This window comes from Phodopus roborovskii, unplaced genomic scaffold, assembly GCF_943737965.1.
Source record: "Phodopus roborovskii unplaced genomic scaffold, PHOROB, whole genome shotgun sequence".
NCBI lineage: Eukaryota > Metazoa > Chordata > Mammalia > Rodentia > Cricetidae > Phodopus > Phodopus roborovskii.
In genome coordinates, this window is record NW_026125295.1 from 35,801,377 (window position 1) to 35,824,530 (window position 23,154).

Below are 23,154 nucleotides of genomic sequence, written 5' to 3' on the forward strand. Positions count from 1 at the left end.
CAACCACAGGGCACCTTATAAGGGAAGGATAGGAGTAAAGGGCACACACCATGAACCAAGGCATCAGTGACATAATAGTCTCTCTGCCATGGGCATGTTAGGAAAACTCCTCTTTCTCTTGGTATGAGTGGAATGGTTATGAGAGCCACTTGATTAACCAGGGTCATAATTTCTCTGTCGGTGTGTACAGCTAGAGAAGCAGCTGTTGCGTCTAGACTTTCATCATCTCACTCTTTGTTGCTGCTCTATCATTATGCAGTCCAGTTGCAGCAGGTATGAATCAGGCATGTTACCCAATGCCCAGCTTCCTGAAGGAGAATTGCCTATGAGTCAGATGTCAACTTCTCTCCTGCCCAAGCAGCTAAGATTCACCCGCAGTTATTTGAGCAGGTTATGTGTCAGCAATACAGATGGAGGATTTGTAAGGAAAGAAACTAAAAGAACTCATAACATTTTGTAAGTAACTTGTTCAATCACCAGAGGGGGAATTTACAAACTGCATGGTACCATCTTCAAAGGGAAGTACGGAGGCGTATTTCATGAGTTTCTCACATGGAGATAAGATAAGGATAATGTGATCTATGTGCTGTGGGTGGGACTAAAGAAGGAAATAGTAATTATCTGATGTAGAATGGATGTCGTAAATAGCCAAGAAAAGAAAGAATGAAGAATCCCAGAAGCTAAATAAATAGAACAAAGAAAATGAATTTTACCAAAAGACATTTATAAAAGAACTATATTCACTTCCTGGTCCTACTGTGAAGCCCATTCAGGTGACTATTTGATTCAACAAAATGCGGTACTACAATTATTTCCAGATGAAGGTGGCACTGCCTTCCCATCGCTTTTCAAAGTGTTGGACTTCTATAACTGGTGAGACTCCAAGAGAAGTGTTGCTGATGTCTTTCTTAGCCACGAGTCCTCGAGACAATCATGTGCTCAGAGCCTTTTTGTGACGAACACCTATGCCATCTCTTTTATTTTCACTTGCTTGTTCTCACTTACCTTGATCCTTTTCCACAAGATTTGAAAGAGTGAATTGCACACTAAGGCTAATGAAGCCAAGCAGGTTTCCAGTCTGGTGTGAAGCACAGAACCCCCCCCCCTTTTTTTTAAAAGCATTTTTCAAAAAACAAAGGAACTAAATGACTGGAAGAAAATCTTAGACAACCATTAATACATTTTAGTTCCAAAATAACAAGATTAAATTGTTCCTTGGAAATTTTATAGGTTCTTGCTCTACCCAACCTTTCCACTATTTTGTTCAAAGAAGAACTAAAGTGTTTGGGGAGCTTAGCTCTGTGGGAGGCAGCCTTATGACCTACCAGGGCCAGCCTGGGAAACACCATCAGAATTTTGATTCATTGATACAGAAATGCTCTTCCTTTCCTAATACACCCAAAAGAAATAATGACAAATACCCTCTCTAGAAACTTCTTTGAATCGATTTATAGAATTTAGAACAGTAGATGACATTAAATCTTCTGAGTTTCAAATCTGCTGTGCTGGCTGAGGATGTAGGTTCCTGGCTCCTCCCCAAGCTACTGCACTTCAGAGTGTGAGGCCTGAAAGCATGCAGTTTGACAGCTGGGAAAGGGTTCTGAATCACAGCCTCCTCCTTTGCTATCTAAAGTGGTGGTGGTGGTGGGCCAGGGGAGGGACACACAAGCTGATGAAAGCAAGCCACGATACTCAGGGCTGCAGTAGGGAGAGGTTGAAGCATATTCTCTATGTGCCCTTTTTATTCTACATTTTCTTTTTAGCATAGTTACTACTTAAGTGATCCTTCATAATCTACAAATGACATACTCAGATACTCAAAGTACCAATGTTGGATGCTGGACAGAGATGAACAAAGCAGGTGTGAATTTGCATCTTGGCTCACTGTATGACCTCGGCCAGGTTACTTCATGCCTACGATCTGGCATTTGCCACGTCTGTAAAAAATGTGGACAGTAGTAAGAACCTCATATTACACAACAAAAGTAGTGCCTAGAGAATATTAGATGTCCAGTAATTATCATCGTTCCTTATGACTTATCCTAAAAATATGATGAAAATCTTAAGTATCCAGTGCCCCAATTTCCTGTGCAACCCAGCCTCATGTATCTCTATCTCTATCAACCTCTCTCTCTCTCTCTCTCTCTCTCTCTCTCTCTCTCTCTCTCTCTCTGTGTGTGTGTGTGTGTGTGTGTGTATGTAAAGGCTTACAGACAGAAGTTATGTTTAAAAGTTTTAGGATAACTTCTAAGGAACATGACTTGAAGCCACAAAGTAAGGCAATTGCTTGCAGTTAGATTTTGCATTTTGGAAGTGTCCTAGAGGAGATGGGGGAGAGCAAAGGCTATCCTTTTCCCAGCCATTACTGATGGTGGAGGTGCTTTTTTCACTAAGGTTCGGTCACAAGCATCCTATCGAATTCTCTGCTTTCTTTGATCTTTCTAAGATAATGAATGTACTCCATTTGATGTCTGCCTTTTGATGTGGAGATGGCTATGACAGATGCAGTCTAACCATTCATCCATCTGTCTGTCCATCCAATAAGCAGGCTTGGAACATATATTGCAGAAACCACCTTCCAAGAAACTCAGATATAATCTTGTCACCTCTGGGCTCAAGCACCACATTCTGGTTTATTCCATTAGTCTAAGCAGTACCCTTGTTATTAAACACAGAAAGCAGCATATTATAAAAGTGTCACTTCTCTACTGCTGGCTCTGCTTCTTGGTTCTAGTCATCAAATGACCGAGAATGGAAGTACAATTAATTACAAGGTCCAATTCCACAGTGCATGCCAAGGCCACATCCCTCAGCTACTACCTCCTTGCCCAGCCACGTGGGTAGATACAAACTTTGTCTTGGTGACTGTGGAATTCCAACAGCTAGTGCATTCCATTGTCAATTCATTTCATCATTACTTATTAACTGTCAGACACCTCACCGATGGCAGAAAAGCATCTCCACCCTTCTCAAACCTCATAGCTACATTTGTCCCTCTTTCCTTTCCCCAGCACTGGAGATCAAACCCAGTGGCTTAGGCATGCCAGGTGGTTGCTCTAACACGGAAGCGTCATCTCCTGCCCATCTCAAAGTAAAGTCAAGCCAACCAGCCTTCAACTTTGGCCTCCTACCTTAGGCCTGCCCCTGAATAAATTCTCTCAACAAATCACCAGGAGTCAGCTGGAGGAAGGACTCTGGTTTCCCCTCAGCATGAAATGTCAATGTGTACCAGTTTTCACTGGTGAGATGGATCATTCTACTGGAGAAGCATTTACTTGGATTTATGTGTGTGCGTGTGTATGTGCATGGGACTGCAGGCCCCTGCCTGCTGGTAGCAGTTGGATCACCTGGAACTGGAGTTATAGTAATCGTGCGACCCCGGATGTGGGTGTTGGGAACCAAACTCAGGTCCTTCTGGAGCATGTTCTTAACTGCTTAGCCATCTCTCTCTACTGCATTTTTAACTGATGCAGTGGAAACTACATCTCTGCTTTGCGGTCAGTGCCACTTTCTTCTGCAGAAAAGAGACACACGCTTAGGCGTGTCTTCAGCAAGTCCTATTTTCAATTTTACTCCCTAACCCTGCATGGGAAAATGTTCAAAGGAGTATGGTAATTAAAATGCAGGTCCAGGAGCCTGCTTGATGCCCGCGGGATAGCTCAGTGAGATATTCTTGGCAGCCGCTAGAGGGAGACAGGAGCCGGAGATGAGTGGCTGCTGCACCCCATAGTGCATCCCAGCTCAGGCTCAGCAACTGTGGAGGGTACATTTAGAATGCTCTGGAAAACAAGCACGTGAAACACGGTAAATCAAGAAGTCTATCACATAAAATATGGAAGTCCAATTAAAAGCGAATTTCAGAAAAGCAAAACAATGACAAATATCAACACTAAGGTAGTTGTCTTTTTTTCCTTTCTTCCCCCCCCCCCTGAAATTTAATAAGATTCAAGTCGAGTGCTGCACCGTTTTTTTTGGGGGGGGGCAAATCTGGTGACTGTGATCATAGATCCAGCAACCCTGGCAGCATGAAAACACCGTTAAAGCAGAGAAGGAAAGGCAGCGTTTACACCTGTTACCCTGTTACCTAGCTCAGTCAAACTAGAACAAAATATTTGCATGTGCTGCACACCTGAAGAGAAGACAGTTTGTTCTCTTCCCAGGGTGGAAGCTGCTAGGCCAGTAGCTTGCCCTCGGCCAGAAGAATGACAGAAATCCCTCCGCCTCCTTGAGCCACTTTCTCCATTATCTTCTCCAAGGTCACATTGCCTCTTTCTGTGTACAAGAATTCCTTCTACAGAAGGGAAGGCTAGAAGTACACATATTCTTACCAGTTAACTTTGCCAGTAGGATTGCTTGGCAGCGTGGTGATCAAAAGTTACAAACTAGAAACGTAGATTAAAAGCCCGGGTTGAGACTTGGAGAGATGACCCTTAGGATAACCAGCATTTTCTATTCTTAGGATCCACGTTCTGTTCCCATGGGCCCACACCCAGCCACTTCTAACTTCAGTTCTAGGGGATTAAACCTGCCAGCAGATGGCTACATTTAGTACAAGAGTCACACACAGATACACATAAAATAATCGTTGTGGGGTTTTTGTTGTTGATGTTTGTTTGTTTGTTTTTTGTTAACAAATAAAAAAGCCAAGGTTGAGAGACGATAAAAGATGCAGAGAGATATAAAGACAGAAGCAAGGGCCACAGGACAACAAGGAAGGGACTCTATGGTCGCATCCCTGGATTTCAATATTGTCCCAGCTTGGAGCCTCTGCGGAGACGTGTAAGACTCATTGGCTTACAATTAGATGACTTCCAAGCTGCCGGTTTCTGCCTGCTCTTCCAGCGTTGGGGACGTTTTTATTTCTTTGGTATTCAGGACAGGATTCTAATGCTCCTTGGTTCTTGTACAGAAGGCAGTCAGTAATCCTGAGAATCTGTGCTCAGCTGTTACCAAAGGTTCATACAGCACATCGAAGTCCTTAGGATGAATATCCCACGAAGCTCACAGAAGGAGGCTTGCCGCCTTTTCATTCGGGTTTTTTGTTTAGTTTGGTTTGGTTTTTAATTATGTGGAAGGTTTCCAGTCTCTGGTATAGGCTGCCTAGCTGCTGAGGAAGAATTTCAATTGTGACCTTGAGGACACTGGGCTTTGTCCTTCAGCTCTGGCTTGTTGATGATGTTAATATTAAATTAAATCAGCAGGGGGCACAATTTCTTCATGCTTTCTTTTGATTAGAAGAAAAACACCCAAGCTTGTTTCTCTGTGCTATTTTGAATTGGTTTTTGCTTTATCTTTTCTTTCTGATAACCCAGATATCAAAGTGTCACCCAAGAATTCATTTCCCTCAGAAAATGACAATGCAAGCCACCCAAAAGGGGGCTGGTAAATTTGCTGGGAATACCCAGATAATTACATGATTTCTACAACGATGATTTTTCTTTTAAAAAAACAATCATGAGGTAGGTGCAAATCAAAGTACAATAGTGAGACATATCACCCCTGTCTCCTTAGAATTTCTCCTTAGAACTCCCAGTCTGATGGTGGTTCCCATTTTCTGGGCATCTAGAAAACACTGTGGACAGATTGCATCCACCCATGCTTTGGGGGCTGTGTTTACAGCTGTCTTCTGCCTTTTAGGAGAATTTGCACACTCCCTCTGCCTCACAGTTTAAGGTTACATCTTCTGTATGACCTTGCATCTAGCTATTCTGCATGGCATGAGCCAACACTCATAGCTGGGCTATCTGGGATTATTAACTTTATTTCTCTTGGGATTTCTTTTATTATCTATAAAACCAAAACAGTTAACAGATTATCAAAAAGATTCAGGATGTATTATAACTGGAGTGTTGCCAATAGTTCCTTAAATTACAATTAAAGACAACATTAGCTGCAGCTTAGAGTAATATAAATAGGATCTTGTTCAGGCTGGCTCCCTTCTACGTTGTAACTCACTGAATTCCTTGCATAGAGAAATTAAGACTCATGCTTACATCATATGTACTGGCTCTAGTCTGCAATCCCAGCTCTGGGCTCTAGCCTGCAAGTACAGCATTGCGAGGACCATTGCCAGGCACAGCCTGGTCTGGCCATCACTAAAAGACCCCATTTCCAAATATTTAAATATGTAAATTAGAAATAAATTTGCCTAAATTCACAGAAACAGTAAAGGAGAAACAAAGATACCCCAAACTTGCAATCTGGCTACCTATAAGAAACATGACTGCAATTTTTAATGTAGTTTTAAGTAAGTAATAGTTCGCAGATTTTATTTACTTCAACCCACTTGTTTTTGTTCTCCCTTGCGTGTATTACTGGGATACAGTATACAGTATACATCAATAACTGTAGACAGCATGAAGACAGCATCAGTTCCAGGCAATGAGTATCTCTCATCTCTATCTAGCGCTTATTGTTCCATGTGGTGGGAAGATCAACCTTTTTTTTTTTTTTTAATTTAACATCCTTATTGATTCTTTAGGAGTTTCACTACATCATACACCCCAATTCCACTTACCTCCCGGTCCTCCCATGTCTTCCCTTCACCTCTGCAGCACCCCCCAACACACACACACACACACACACACACACACACACACACACACACACACACGAAAACAAAAACAAAGTAAGCAAACAAACACGAACAAGACTAAACAAAAGCAACAGCATCTCTTTGCTTCTACTCCTTTCCCGCCTCTCCAACACCTCTTCGTTCGTCCTGGTGGCGTTGGGACCTCATTGTATCATATAGTACACCCTTTTGTCCTATCAGCTTTACTAGCGCATGTTCATTGCAGAGTCACTGGTCTGCTTCAAGGCCTCTGGTTTCCGGTACACCATCGTCATGGTACTTCACTGGAACTCCCTGGTAGCTGTGGCTGCTGGAGTCTTGGAGAGCCTGCAGGTAGTTTCACAGGAGCAGTTCCTTCACAAGCTCAGACCAGGTCCATTTTATTTAGATAAGATACCCAAGGCCAAGATCAAGCATCTTACTGTAGCCACACCTTTAACCTTTAGGTCTATGACTTACTAAGGACAGTTTTATAACTCTCTGCCCTTGAGCCAAGGTGGAGTGGAGCCATATTTATGGGCACTGACTCCAAGGCCAGGCTTTGGGGCCTGGGTGGTAGCTGAGGTGGTCATTTCAGGTCACTGGGACTGCCAGCCTTCTCTACGTCCATGCCCTCAGGGTCAGTTCACCCTCGCCTGTGGTGAGGGATAGGGCTATCTCTCCTGAGTGCAGGGCCCAGCTCTCTGTGAGGGTTGGGGCCAGCTCTCTTGATGTAGTGTCCACCAAGACGCAAGGCCAGCTTTCCCAGGGTCAGCAAAGGGTGGGGCGGCTTAACATGAACTTCTGATTCCACCCCAAATGGTTCATTGGGCCCCCTAAAGTGACGAGCCCCGATCCTTGGCTTCTATGTGACCTTTAGTGGCAACATAGGACTCAGACTTCAGCACAGACCCCAACCTCAGTAGGATCACAGATCCAGAAATGGTCCTCTGCAGTAGCTGGGTCTGGATGTCACCCCAGGTGGTAGTGGAGGCCACTCAGATTGGCACAGGCCCCAGTGGTAGTATGGCCCTCAGACACCAACATACTGATCTTGAGTGTCTGCACGACCTTTGAAGGTAATAGGATACTCAGACATCAACATATACTCTGGCTGCAACAGGGCCATGGACCCTGACATTGCCCTCAGCTGCAGCTCTGGCCCGGATATCACCATGGCATTGAGTAGCAACACAGGCCACTCAGATCTTCATGCATCCTGGCCTTCAGGCATCAACCAGGACTCAGATGGCTAATCTGACCCTGGGCACCCTCGAGGCCCTTGGCAGCAACAGGAGCCACATACATAAATCCAGACCCTGGCCACTAAAGGGCCACAAACCCAGGCATGGGCCTTGGCAGCAGCCTGGGCTCTGATGACACCATGGCCCCGGGTGGCAGCACAGGCCACCCAGATCTGTATAGCCCCTGCTGTGGCATTGCCCCCAGACTCCAACCAGAATGCAAGCTCCAGCCCAGATTCCAGTCCTCTGTGTGGGCCCTAGAGGCAACCTGGGCCACAGACTTCATCACAGACCTGTTAGAGCTGGGCCACTAGCTCCTACCCAACCACAACCCAATGCTTATTAACTATCCCTTCTCCCTACTCTTCCCAGGCTCTGGCGACTCCTGTTGTACCTGCTACAACATCTAATGAGGTCTATGATTTTAGATTCTGCACGAATCAGAACATGCAGATTTGTCTTTCTGTGCCCAACTTGCTTTTCTTAGCACTATGTCCTCTGGGTTCATCCAAACAGCAACACACAGCAGGAGCTCTGCTCACTCTTTCCTGTGGGTGAGAATAACATCCCCTTGTTACTACATGCTTCATTTGCTTTACCTAGTACCTGCCAGTCAACCCTCCGGTTGGAGTCAGAATTGCTGGATTATATGGAAGTTTTATTTTCCTTTCTGACAGACCTTCACACTGCTATCTTGTACTAGTTCTTATTCCCACCAGCATCCTGTGAGAGTTCTCCTTTCTTTATGCCTTAGCCTGCATTTGTTACTCTTTGTCTTTTTAAAAAATATGTATGAGTAGTCTGCCTACATGTTGGTGTGTAGTATGTGTATACAGCACCTGTAGAAACTGTAAGAGGAGCCGGGCATTGGTGGGTGGAACACACTTTTAATCCTAGCACTCGGGAGGCAGAGGCAGGTGGATCTCTGTGAATCTGAGGCCAGCCTGGTCTACAGAGTGAGTTCCAAGACAGGCTCCAAAGCCACAGAGAAACCATGTCTTGAAAAACCAAAAGAAGGAGAAGAAGGAGGAGGAGGAAACCATAATAGAGCATTGGATCCTCTGGAATTGGAGTCATGAACCACCATGTGGGTGCTGAGAACTGAACCCAGGTCCTCAGTACCAAGCACTTTTAGCCACCACGCTATCTCTCTAGACCCCTGGTCTTTGTCTTTTTGACTATAGTCATTTTAACTGGGAGAGGAAGATACTTCCCAGCAGCTTTGGTTTTTATTTCTCTGATGATAAAGGCCCTGAGTATTTTTTCAGTATATTTGTTGCCACTTTTAAGAATTATCTTCAGCTTGTATGCCCATCTTACTCATATTATCCAGGTTTAGTGTGTTTATCGGTGGAGTTGCTTGACTTCCTGTATTTTGTGGATATTCATTCCTTGTCAGATGAATAGTTTGCAAATACCTTCTAGTCTATCAATTGTTTCTTAACTCTGTTTTGGCTTTTGATATACAGAAACTCATTAAATGTTTCTGACACTGTCATTATTTGTGTGTGTGTGTGTGTGTGTGTGTGTGTGTGTGTGTAGTTGTGGGTACATGCCACAGTAACACATGTGTGGGAATCAGCAGACAACTGGCAGGGCTTGGTTCTGTTCTTTTTTGTTGGCCCCAGGATCAGACCCAGTTTGTCAGGGTCTACCTCAGCACCTCAGTGCCTCGGCACACCACTGAGCCATCTCTCTGGCCCTGTGCTGTACAGGAGCTCTTTAGTTTTTCAGTTTTTCTTTTTGACTTGGTTTGGAAAATCATATTTTTTTTTAAAAAAAAAAAAAAGGTATCTATTCTTTGATCATTTATCTATGGGTTTGCTGATCTTTCTCAGAAAGAAATTCTGGAAGCATTTCTCCTGTACTCTTTTAGGAGATTCATAGTTTGGAGTCTTACATTTAAGTGCTTGCTTTGGGGTCATTCCTTCTTGTTTGATGAAAGGTAGCAGTCTAGCTTATCTCCTGGACCTATGGACATCCAGTTTTCCTAATACTGTTTGTTGAAGAGATTGTCCTTTCTCCAGCTGTTTGTAGATATGCAGATTTAGTTTATACTCTGTTTGCTTTAATGCCAGTGCCATGTTATTTTAATTACTAGAGCTTTGTTGTGTATTTTAAAGTCTGGTGTTGTGATGTCTACGTTTTGTTGTTTTTGCTCTGAAATTTTTGTTGCTGTAGTTTAGGGGCTATTCTGGTTCCACAGGAATCTTGAGTGTCATTTTTTTCTTTCTCAACTTCTTAAGGAATGTTACTGGCCTATTTATATGGGGACTATACTGAATCTGTTTACTGCTTTGGGGAATGAACATTTAACAACATTGATTCTAATTTTATTTGATATTTTAATTATTTCTGCATATTGTCTAATATATTTCAAATGTTTTGCAGTTTTCATGCTAGAACACATCTACATTTTTGTTCTGATTATTCCCAGGAATTTCATTCCATTGTAACTGTGGTGAAGGGAATTGCTTTCTTGGTTTCTTTAATAGCTAGTTCATTATTGATGTATAACAATCCCATTGGCTTTTGTATACTTGTCTTGCATCTTGTAACATTTTTGTTCTAATGATTTTTAATGAAGACCTGAGTTTTATAATTTCTATGATCATGGCATCTGCAAAGGATTATGTGTTTTAGAAGCTCTTAAGTCTTTCTTTCACATAATCACTCTGGCTGAGAGTCTCGTCTATGGATTTTTAAGGTACCATTGGTATGTGACTTGTTTTGCTTGCAAGCACTCCTTCTCCAGCATCTCTTGCTGTCCCTACAGTGGACTATGCCCTCATCTAGTTATTACCAGAACACACTCCAAGAATGGAGTCATGTGAGGAGAATTCTGAGTGCTTGTGAGAAAACTCCAAGAAAACAAGAGTCTTGTGACCTCAGTTTCTTCAAAGCACAGAATTGTAGTTGGAATGTGCTTTCATGTCCTTCCCCTGGTGTAGCAGACAGAGTGAGTTCATGTCAGATTATTCATTACACCTATTGTTGTTTATTTGACTCTCCAGAAGAGCATGTTCCTGCTAAGTGCAGCTTGCCATTGTGATTGAACACTTTACTCAGGTGACTCTTCTTAACCCTCAGATGTAAACTCTCTGGTGCTCTGAAAAAAAGTGGGCTATTGCGCGAGACTTCAGTCCACCTCATGTATTGACTCCATTCTTTCAAGTCTCCCCGCCTTCGGGGTGGATCACTAAGAGTTATTAACAAACAAGGGCAGGTTCAGGTTATCAACCTGAACAAGGGCATAGTCTACATTCCCTTTTATGATGTAATTCACAGACTCTTCATTTGTTATTCTGAAGTTTCTTTTTCAACAGAGCTGTTTGTTCTAGGAACCTTCCCAAAGCACAAAATGGCAGGTATTTCCCTTATTCAGCACAGGTGTAAGAGGCAACTAGTGGTCTCTTCTGTCATGCTGTTATAGTACTATAATATAATCACCCTTGTGTCATCCTGTAAATGAGTGAAGATGCAACGAACTCCTGGAATCCAATTGCAAAGAGGGAGGAGTGATGAGCAAAGGGGCCAAGACCAGGCTTGGAGAAACCCACAGAAACAGCTGACTGGACAAGGGGGAGCTCATGGACCCTAGTCTGATACCTGGGAAATCAGCAATAGGACCAACCCAGACTCCCTGAATGTGGGTGTCAGTTAGGGGGACTGGACAGTCTATGGAACCTCTGGTAGTAGATCAGTATTTATCCCTAGTGTACGAATGGACTTTGGGAGCCCATTCCACATAGAGGGACGCTCTCTTAGCCTAGACACATGGAGGAGGGCCTAGGCCCTGCTCCAAATGATATGACAGACTTTGAAGACTCCCCCTGGAAGACCTTACCCTCCCTGGGGAGCAAATAGGGGATGAAATAGGGGTTTGGTGGGGGGGCAGGTGAAAAGGGAAGGGAGAGGGAACTGATATTGACATGTAAAACAAGATTATTATTATATAAAATGAGTGAAGATGTCTATAAGGTAAAATCCTCTTTATAGATTAGTTAAAGGATGAACATCACAGTATGGTCCTCTCTAGGAATTATATATTTTCATTCTTCAGGAATGCATAAAGGGGCCTGTTTCCCAGTTTCTGTGACAGAGTGTATTCCTGAATGTTGGGATGTGTGCCAATAGGATGACAACATCTTGCATAAAAAAAAAAATCACTGGAAGCCAGGCAGTGGTGGCAAACTTTTAATTCCAGCACTTAGCAGAGGCAGAGACAAGTGAATATCTGTGAGTTTGAGGCCAGCCCAGTCTACAGAGTGAGCTCAAGGACAGCCAGCCAAAGAAACCCTGTCTCAAAACAAAACAAAAAACAAAATATTAAAATAAAAAATTGGCAAAAATCAAATGGCTTTTCATGTAAAAGTGTGTATGTGTGTCTGCTGCTGGAGATCAAATACATGCCTGCATTAGGCAAACCTTTGACCACTGAGACACAACCTTGTTTAAGCATCCTTTTATGTTAGCTATCTGTTCATGCCTAAGCTCATTTATCTTTTAGTTTGTTGGTCTTTTTTATCTCCCTTTCTCAGAGTTTACATTGTGAGGCAATAAGCCATAGCCATATAATGGAAGAGGCCATGTATTTCTTAGCTTGCTTTGTCCTCTTTCACTCTCATTCCTGAATGACTAAGTCTAATTCTAGTATCTCAGAAGCTTCTTTCTAACCCAGTGAGGTTCCCATCCCTTGAGTAAATCTACCGAGCACAACTGGTGACGTCACATGAGAGGGGATGAAGTTCTCTTACCTACAGAAAATATACTATGATCAGAGCACCACAGAAGTCAGCCCAAAGCAGCAGGCATTGTGTTCATCTACTGCCCCTCTCTAAACACTGTGTTAAGTCTGATGTTTCAACTCCAAAATGAAGAAAATGAGAGTTCAAGGGTTGGTGCTTTCATGGCCCCTAATTGTGAAAAATCTAATAATTCTATTGTGGTCTTTTGGCTTCAGCAAAACTGGAAATTACCTGTGAGATGCTCCAATCATTCATCAGTTTGTTCAAATATGGGGTAGAACTGAGGTGCATGCAAAGATAGAGAGTCAGCAAGCATCCATGGTCCTTCCCACGCAGTTGTCAAAGCAGGGCTCCTTGGTGGGTGGACATTGCCAGCTTACTGCATAACCCAACCCTCTCTTTTGTTCCACAGAATGAACTCCTCTTTGTTTTCCAGTGACAAAGAGACCAGTCAAGGGGTATGCTGTGACTAGTCTGGTCTGCTCCAGGCCAATCACAGACTCTAGAATCTCTTATAGAACTTGTCTGGTTTCCTTTGAAGCTCAAGAATTCAATTATACACAGGAGGAAGTCATCTGGGGCATTTCTGAGAGAGGTTTTGTTTTCTTAATAAATAATTATGGAGATGGTATCTAACCTGAGGGGACCCTGAGGTTGTCATACAGAGAAGCAAACCATGTGAAGAGGATAGAAATGAAAACCCAGTGCAGACTGATGTCATCAAGTTGAATCAGACTTTGGGAGTCTAATAACAGGTGCTTTATTCCCAGTATAGTTAGCCCAGTATAATTTGGAAAAAGTTTCCTGGTGCAATCCCCATTGCACAAGGAAGCACAATTACATTGAAACTCAATTCAGGAGACATGTCATTTCTTCCAAAAAGATGGGTTCAGAGATAGGCACTATCTTAAGGGCCCAAGGGTATGGCCTGGTCTTTGTCATACAGATAGCATAGAGGTCATTTGGGCTGTTAGGCACCTCTGGTCTTGGTTGTAGGAGTTTAGTGGGGTGCATGTGTGCATCTGTGTGTGTGTGTGTGTGTGTGTGTGTGTGTGTGTGGCTTTAATGGTCCTTTAGATCCCTAACTACCTCCTGTCTTGCTATGGCTGGGCCCAACAGATAACACAGATAACCGGGTAGTCAATTGTTTCCAGTTCTGATGGAACTGGATGGAAGAACAGGTTTTTCACCTTTCCTATTGGAAAGACAGCCCTGTGTGCTTAACATTCCTGATTTCTCTGGGGATCTGTGGGTTCAAGGACCTTAGTGCTAAGCTCTCAACACTAGCCTTCGTTGTTTCATGGTATCTTGAATGGTGAAGCAGTGCCTGGAACAGTGGTAGCCATCTTGTCCAAGAAGGCCATATGATATTTGTAGTGTTGTTAGCTCTGATTTCATAATGCCACTGCATTCAGCAGTCACCTTTTCTTAGTAGGCCAGGGAAACAGTAGCTCCTCCTTTCTGAAGCCACTTGCCATCAGTTCGTAGAACAACAGCAGCTGCAGTTAGCTGTCTTGCTATGTATCAGAGATTTCATTGGTAATACAAAAACTCAAGTACACTCAGGCTCCCCATGACTCACACAGACTGTTACACAAACATGGAGTCAGCAAATTGCATCCTTGGGATCAGAAGACAATATCAGGACATCTGGGCCAGAAGACAGGAAGAAGTTGGTGGGTGGAACTGGGCGGTGGTAGCGTATGCCTTTAACCCCAGGGCTTGGGAAGCAGAGGCAGGCAGATCTCTGTGAGTTCAAAGCCAGGCTGGTCTACAGAGCAAGTGCCAGAACAGCCTCCAAAGCTGTATAGAGAAATTCTGTCTTGAAAAACCAAAAGAAAAAGGGAGGAAGGAAAGAGGTAGATAGAGATAGATAGATAGATAGATAGATAGATAGATAGATAGATCGGTAGATAGATTAGTGGGTGGGTCTGCTGCAGAGGAATAGCCCTGGGCTCCAGAAGGTGGTTTATAGCCAACAACAGTTCTGGAAGGAGGGCCCAGGCTTCAACACAGTGGAGGGAAGCAGATGGGGGAAGGCCTGTGACAGCCTCCCACAAGGCAGTATGGTGGCTGGGAAACAGCCTACCTCCTCCCACCCAAGAGCTGCCTCCAACACAAATTAGACTGTACCCAGAGGTTCTTTTCCTGCCCTGTGCAGAGGCATGCAGGGACGTCAGCGGACGTCAGGTGTCCCAGACAGCCATGCATGCCCAACACCCAACTGCCAAGGCTCCAAGGTGGCATAGGGGAATGGGCTTGAGTTTGTCAAAGGACAGAAGCTTTTCAGAGGAATGTGTTCTGTGTATTTTTTTCTGGTTTTGCTGAAATATTTCTCAGTAGCTCATGAGACCGATTAGGGTGTGTCCCTGCATACAAAGGCAGCGTTGAATGGCATTCTCAGACACTGGCAAGGACAAGTGCCAAGGTCATGCAATCTTGAGAGAAAGTGTATGTATATGCATTTTGTGTGTTCTCGTAAATAGCAGCTAGCCTCAAAACTCCTAATGTTGCACACCAACACACCTTTGCAGCTGCCCTTTGGAAGCCATGTGTGTAATCCCCAGCCACCAGATGGCTTGTCTTGTGCTATTTCTTAAATCCATTATGCAGATTTTGCAACATAAAATTATGGTAGTAACAAACCTTAAATCATTTCAGCCCGGAAAGAAAAAGTCTCAAAAAACTGTTAGTGTGAATCACAGGTTCCACAGCTTGTTCAATTGTCACCCTTAATCACACCAAGTAGGTGGTCTCACAGCTGCTTCATATTTAAATATTTATGTCAATCACCTTAATGTGATTGAATGTCATAGAACTTATGACAACTGTATCTTATGATTCTTACAGGGATAGAATTAAGATGGATAAAATGTAGTCTAGTATCTCTTACAGAAATAGTCTGGCTTCTTTTGAAGCTCAGAGTTCAATTATGCACAAGAGAAAGTTGGATAGAATGGACTAGATATCTTTGATCTATATTCTGCAATTTAGTCCCTTCATTTTACTGGTGAGGTGAATTAATAAAATGGCCCAGCCTATGTGTTAATGTGGAGTTCCTAAACCTGTCCCCATCTTCCTATACTCAGCCCTATGCTACAAAGAGCTCTGTGTGCCTGCAGACATGCCATCTGCATAGTCAAGCTCTTTAGTGGCCGTTTTGTATAGTGCTTAGCCTCCTTTAAAAGAGAATGTGTGAGCACTGTTCATAAGGTCTGAACTTTAGAATTTTCTAGAACTAACATCTAAGACTCCCAAAGACGGAAGAGATGTAGTAATACCAGGTGGGGGGGGGGGTAAGAAAGGTGAGGCATGAGCCTGGAAGTGGTGTATTTAGTGACAGTCTGAGTCCATGAAACAGCCGAGTCCCAGCTTCAGTGCTCTCCCTAGACCACCAGCTACCAGCCTGGCACCCCATGACATAGCTTGGTGTGCCAACCTGGACAGCATCTCATTGTCTTACCGTTAGATGCAGGCTGAGTGCTATTTGTGGACCTCACAGCTGTATTAGGAAGAACTGCCATCCTCAAGCTGTGTAGGTAAACAAATACCTGTATTCACACGATGACATTACTGGAGAATTTGTTGGCATTAAAGTTTTCAGTGATTCATTAATTAAACAGAGAAGCCAGATTGCCTAAGAAGGCAGTTTGAATAATAAGGCAATAAACAATAGAGGTACTTGGTGGCAAGTACCTTTACGGACTAAGCCATCTCATCTGTCAATGTTTTCTTTTAGATAAGCACCCACAGCTGTCAGGGAGAGGTGGCACATCTACAGGACTCTTAGTGTGCTAGGGAGTTGGAAGGACTCTGTGGCCTAGAGGAAAGGGGCTTTCCCTTTCCCATTTTCAAGATTAATTTAAAAAGAAACAGGAAGTCTGTTGCTTGGCAAGTGATGTTAAATTCCTTTAACTACGGCACAGTTGCCAGGAGCAGTAGTCACAGGCTCCCTGCCAAGAACAGTGGTTTCTCAGGAGTTTTACTTTACTGTGGTGACAATAAATTAACTTCTGTAGATGACATAATTCATGTCCATTTTCCAAATATGAGATACAGTTCTGCCTTTTATGAAGGTGTGCAGAATTTATCACACGGGGACTGTTTCTAGGCTCATATTAATCCTGCTTGGATCTTTGTTTTTTTAAGAATTACTAGAATTGCTATTAACCATCCCATCTGTAGGGCCCCAGAAAAGACCACAGACATAATCTGCCCAATTCAAGTCTTGTTTCTCACATTATTAACCATTGTCTTGATTCTATTTTTATCATTTAGTAATGAAATGACAGGGCAGGATTACTCAGGTTCTCGATGCAATTAGAAGAATCACAAATGCTCAGAAAGAGCTCATGATTTGTGAGTTTTCCAGGTCATGAAGGGGCAGAGCTGTGGAAGTCAGCATGCATGTGTGTGTAAAGGGATTACTTTTCAGCTAAATGTTATAAATTTTCATTTTGTGATCAATAGAAACGGCACAACTGTGCAGAAGCTCAGCCATGGTATTTAAATTCTTCCCCTGGACCTTAACGAGGGCATTTATCAGAGCAGTGGAGTGGAGTGGTGACATTTATGACAGATATCCTGATTAGACACAGACCACCAGAGGCTAGGCTGCAGACTGGCTGCCATCCTCACATGTTATAAACAGCAATGATGGTATGGTAGCATGTTCTGTGTTCTTGGATTTTATCCTAAAGTCTTAGGATGCCTGCCCAGCAGATAAGGCTTACCTAGTGGGGTGTGGTGACCCACACCTTTAATCCCAACACTAGGGCTGGAAAGTCTTACAGATCACTGTCAGTTGAAGGCTAACCTGATCTATATACTGAATTTCAGGCCAGCCAGTGCTACATAGTGAGACGGTCTCAAAAGCAAACAAACACCCAAACAACTCCACCAACGTTGCACTAAGAATAGCAGTCACTTGCTTTCTAGAATGAATTTTGAGATTCTTTCCCCCCCCCCCCCCGAATATTATCATTACATAGTTGAGAGTGCAAGAAGAGCAGCTCCGATAAGTCTGGCCCTGAACAAAAGAAGTGGATGAGAAGATCAGAGGCTACTGGGAATAAAAACAAAAAGAGATACTCAATAAGGAATCGGCAGGAGCCAACAGGAAGCCAACTCTAATCACAATCAATAATGCTAGGTGCCCTTAGTGGTGGAGGCTGTGGGCCAGTCTCTGAAGGTACTTATATGTGAATGAAAAAAAAATGATGACATGATGTTATACCTATCTCATTATGTGCCATGAAGAAGGAGACACACAGCATTTATGGGTTCCAAAGGTTTTATTAAACCACCACATAAGTGGTTCACTATTGATCAGGGCTGCAGAATAAGGACTTGGAAGCCTCATTTTTTCCTGACAGTTCAGAGCAACAGCAGAAGTGGGGTTTATAAGAATAAAATTCACATTTGTTGCCAAGCTACAGCTACAATTTTCACCTATCAGGATTTAGAGATTAAGGACTTCCTTGAATGTTGCTTTTGTTGTTAGGAACATCCATGTTGCTTCTAAAGAGCTAAAGGAGGTGGTCAGCCATTGGAAAGTTTCAGCTCCCCTAGGACTTGGGAACCTGAACTTTATTTTACCCTGCAGGTAAAATGGAGTGTAAAATCATAATGGCAGTACTCAGGCCAAGGTGCTTTTGCCTGCTCCCTTCAATGACTGATCCTAGGTATGGTTGAGGAGAAGGAGAAGCACAGCCACAGGCATCTGGAAGGTTCCAAACTGAATATGGCCAGCAGACTGAACTGGGCCATGGAGGGAGGTGAAGAGAGAGAGGTGGAAGAGAGGAGCCAAGGAACGAAAGACCGAGAAGCCAGGAGTCAAGAGGGCATGTTGCCAAAGTTTATATAAGATCAGACACTTGGGAAAGGGAGCAGAAGCCCAGCCCCTGGGAGGGAGAAGTTTAGGGTAGGGGGTGGGTCGAGAAGTGCTGGGGAGAGCCAAAAGTACTGACTGAGTTGGGCTTGACTTGGGTTCTTTTGAGATCTAGCAATGGAAAGATGGGCACATTTGTACTTCATATTGAGAAATTAATCTGCATGCCCACATTCTAAATAGCTCAGCATGCACACACTGCTGGTGGTTTGTTCTAGGTTGTTCTTTAAGCTCGGTGGAACCTACATGGACCCTCAGAAGAATGGGGCGAACCACCATTACACAGAGACAAACGATAACGAAGAACACAGTCTGCCATTTATTTCCTTGCATGGAGACAACTTTTCACCCTAGCTGGTCAGATAGTCTGAATCACTGAGCTTGGTGAGAGAGCCTGACTCAGAAATAAAGTGGAGAGCCTCCTGGGAAGATACCCAACATAAACCTCTGGCCTTCACACAAATTCACATACACAAACAAGGTATATATACCTGTACACATATATGCACACATGTGTAGACGTGTGTAAATTTTGTAAACCAGCAACTTATATGAGTAGAGGTCTGGTTGCATCATCTATGGCTATAATAGAACAACATAATTTATATAATCTCTCTCTCTCTCTCTCTCTCTCTCTCTCTCTCTCTGTGTGTGTGTGTGTGTGTGTGTGTGTGTCAATGATTTGTTAGACTGACTTACAGGCTGCAGTCCAACTAATCCAAAAAAACAAAAACAAAAAAAAAAAAAAAAAAAAAAAACAGGCTAGCTGTGAATGTAAAGTCCAAGAACCGCTAGTTGCTCAGTCTACAAGGTTGGGTGTATCAGATGGTCTCCAGTATATTCTGGAATCCCAGAGAAGTAGGCTCTAAAACTAGTGAAGGAAAGGCCATGCTAGCATGGTGAGGACAAGCACACGCTTCCATCTTCTATCTCCTTGTATAGGCTTCCAGCAGAATGTGTGGCCTAGATTAAAGGTGTGTCTTCTTGCCTCAAATGTCCAGACTAGAAGTGGGCCACCAACTTCAAACCAAGCAAAAAACCCCTTATAGGTGTGCCCTCTATTTGGGCGTTTTAGTTTCAGACGTAGTTGATAGCCAAGAATAGCCATCACAAGTCCATCCATTCTCAACTTGACACACAATTATATCTCCTCATGTCATAATTAATTTCTAAATGAAAACAATAGCCAGGCCATAATAATGCCTAAACATAACTACCCCATGTACAATAACAAATGCATCATGTATTTAGCCAGGTCATAATTATGCCTAACATGATACAACCATCCTTTGCACAAACTTCTGTCGTAGTCAATGTTTTATTGCTGTGAAAAGACAACATGACCACAGCAACTCTTATAAAGGAAAACATTTCACTGGGGCTTACTTACATTCAAAGCTTTAGTCCATTATCACCATGGTGGGGACCATGGCAGCATGCAGGCAGACATGGTGCTGGAGAGGTAGCTGAGAGTTCTACATTTGGATTGACAGGTAGGAGGGAGGGAGGAAAGGAGGGAGGAAGAGAGAGAGAGAGAGAGAGAGAGAGAAACTGGCCCTGGCTTGAACATTTGAAACCTCAAAGCCTATCCACAATGACACACTTCTTCCAACAAGACCGCACCTACTCCAACAAGGACACACCTCCTAATCCCTGTCAAAGAGCACCATTCCCTAATGACCAGTTGTAGTGGGATATTCACTTTGTCTCCTTCTGGGGCACTGACCACACCCATTGGGGGGTGGAGCCAGGGGCGGAAGTGACCTGGGGAACTAAGTCGGAGGAGGGTTTTGAGAATGCTCATTGTGCTCTTCCAAGGAGAAGGTTGCAAATCCATGTTGTATTTGTGATAACTTTATTTTCAGTGTAGGCTTAGACAATAGGGAAGGGAACCCACTAACTCCATCAGATTCCCTTTCTGTACCTTCCCTCCTCATTCACCCCACATGTCTTAGTTAGGATTTCTATTGCTGTGAAAGAGACATGATGACCACAGCAACTCTTATAAAGGAAAATATTTACTTGGGGTGGCTTGCTTACAGTGTAGAGGTTTAGTCCATTATCATCATAGTGTGACATGGTGGTGTTCAGGCAAACATGGTGATGGAGAAGTAGCTGAGTGTCCTACATCTTGATGTACGTACAAGAAGGGGTGGTCTGAGTGTCATACTGAGTGAAGCTTGAACAGAGAACACCTCAAAGCCCACCCTCACAGTGACACACTTCCCCAAACAAGATCACAGCCATTTAAACAAGACCACACCTCCTAATAGTAGCACTCCTTTTGGGGGCCATTTTCTTTCAAATCACCACACCAGGTATTACGTAGGATAAAATGAAAATGAAGGGAGAAAATTCTCTATGGAAGACCCTTCTATTAGGGTGATTCTCATTATAAAAACAAAAATAGCCAATAGTAGTTTATCCATTAAGTCCATTAATGAGTCAACTAGTGGGCAGCTTAGGACACTGTGTCTGGCTGCTGAGTACTTCCCTGATTGTCTCCTCTTCCCATCATGGGTACCCACAAGTTTATGGATATTCAAATATCATATTCTCCTATCACTATGTTCAAAGGAGGAAAGTAGGTTCATGATCCTTTAAGAGCGTCCCAGCAAATTCCACTGGCATTACCCTGGTCACATTCAGCCACTCAGCCACCTCTTGTAGAGGGTTCACAGAGATCAGCAGTGATCCAGCCTCCGAGGACCTTGAGGTCTGAACAAAGAGGAGCTTTTCTCAACAGGGAAGCAAGGGAAAGTGGTGCGAGAAATGGTAAATAGCATCTGCCTCAACCTGAGAATCGCATCACCCAGGAGCTGCTGTGAGCAGGTCTGCAACCAAGCTTCAAAGCAATGGTACTGTCCTGAGTCCCCTCTGCTGTGTCCTGCCTTGCAAACCTGGCTGCATATGGAAGGAAAGTGAATCGGGGGTGGGGTGGGGTGGGGTGTTTCACCCCACAGTAGGATGCCGTGGCTCAGTATTCCAGCATCCTGTTCTCATACATTGTCTCGTACTTATGTTCATTGAGTTTAACCTGCTGTGTGTCCTTTTTAATCATATCAACAAACTTACTAGAAAATGCATTGGATTTTTTTTTCTGGGGGAAGGCAGGCAGTGGGTTAGTCTAACACTAAGAAATGGCCCAAAGATGATTGTATTCAGATTTATTTATTAATTCAAAACTTTCACTTATCAAATGCTAGCTGAGAAAACATGCAATTTGACAGGAGGAATCTTTTATTGTAGGCAGGCTAATGTTTTAAACATCATGTCGAGATTTGATTTGTAATTTTAAAATTGCTGTTTTCCTAGGCTGGTCATAGATTATTATCAAAATTCTCCATCTTTATCAGAGAAAAACAAAACCTATACATGGAAGATAGTACAAAAAAAGGTATAAATGTTTAAAGGACACACTTTTTAAAAATCAAAATAAAAACAACAGTTTTATTGATTCTTATGAATGAAAGAGCCCACTATTTTCAGGGCACATAGCACCTGCTATGTCCAACATAAGAATGCTGGTTTGAAGTTTCATTTCGTTTATGCTTCTGAAGTTTTAATTTAAAGTTGTGATTGATATGCAATGCTTATACATATTTATCACTATACAGCATGGTATTCTAATGTATGTATACACTGTGTACTGGTTACACTGAAGCAGGTAGCATTTTCATTTCCTTATGCGTTTATGCTGGAAATCTTTGCATTCTCCTCTACTACTTACAAATACTTGCTTCACAAGATCTGCACTGCACCGTGGAACATTGCAGCTCCTTCCTGCCATCTGGCTGTGTTTGCTGTCCATTACCTAATCTCCCCTGTCCTCACCCCATCCTCAGTTCCTAGTAATTGCTATTCTTTATTAAGGTCAAATTTCTTTTCAGCTTCCATGTACGAGAGAACCTAGAGTATTTGTCATCCTGAATCTGACTTAGTTCTCTCAGGATGTCCTTTGATTTCATCCATATCTCTGCAGGTGATAAGGACTGCACTTTCAATAGCTGATCAATACAGAGGGTGCACAACCCCCCATGTTCTTTATCTGTTTGATGGTTGATAGATACCTTAGCTGTCCTGAACAGCGCACTAACGTGGGTGTGGAAGTTTCCCTTTGGCACCTTGCTTCTACCTCAATCTTTGAATATACTCCCACTGGTGATACTGGGTCAAATGGCAAAATTTACTAATGTTTTCAAAGGAGACTCCATTACTGTACTCCATGACTCTCCTAACTTACATTGCTGTTGACTTTTGTTAACTTCCACAGCTAGGCCTTTGGGATTTCGAGGCCTTGAAGAATGGGGGCGGCTACAGTCCAATGCTATAGACAACCTCACTTCAGTTTCAGTGTGCTTTTATACACGAATGAAACAAAGAAAGTCATGATCCAAGGAAGGTTGCTGGAACTCTGAAAAACATGATCAGAAAAACATATAAATAGATGTCAGTGAGCACATGCTAAATATTCACAAAGCAGCCCTCTCCCAGAACTTCCTCAGGACACACCAGTCTAAACACAATGCCTGGCATGAACTGTGGATTGTATCTGGGAAGGCATGAGAGTAAAGCAAAGGCCATGTCCAGACTCAGCGTACACTGACCAGCTGTGACCTGACATCCACCAAGAATAGACATGACTTAGAAACTGGATGTAAATGTTTGACACAGGAGGCAGGAAATCACATCCAAGAACATTCCAGGGAACAAAATGCT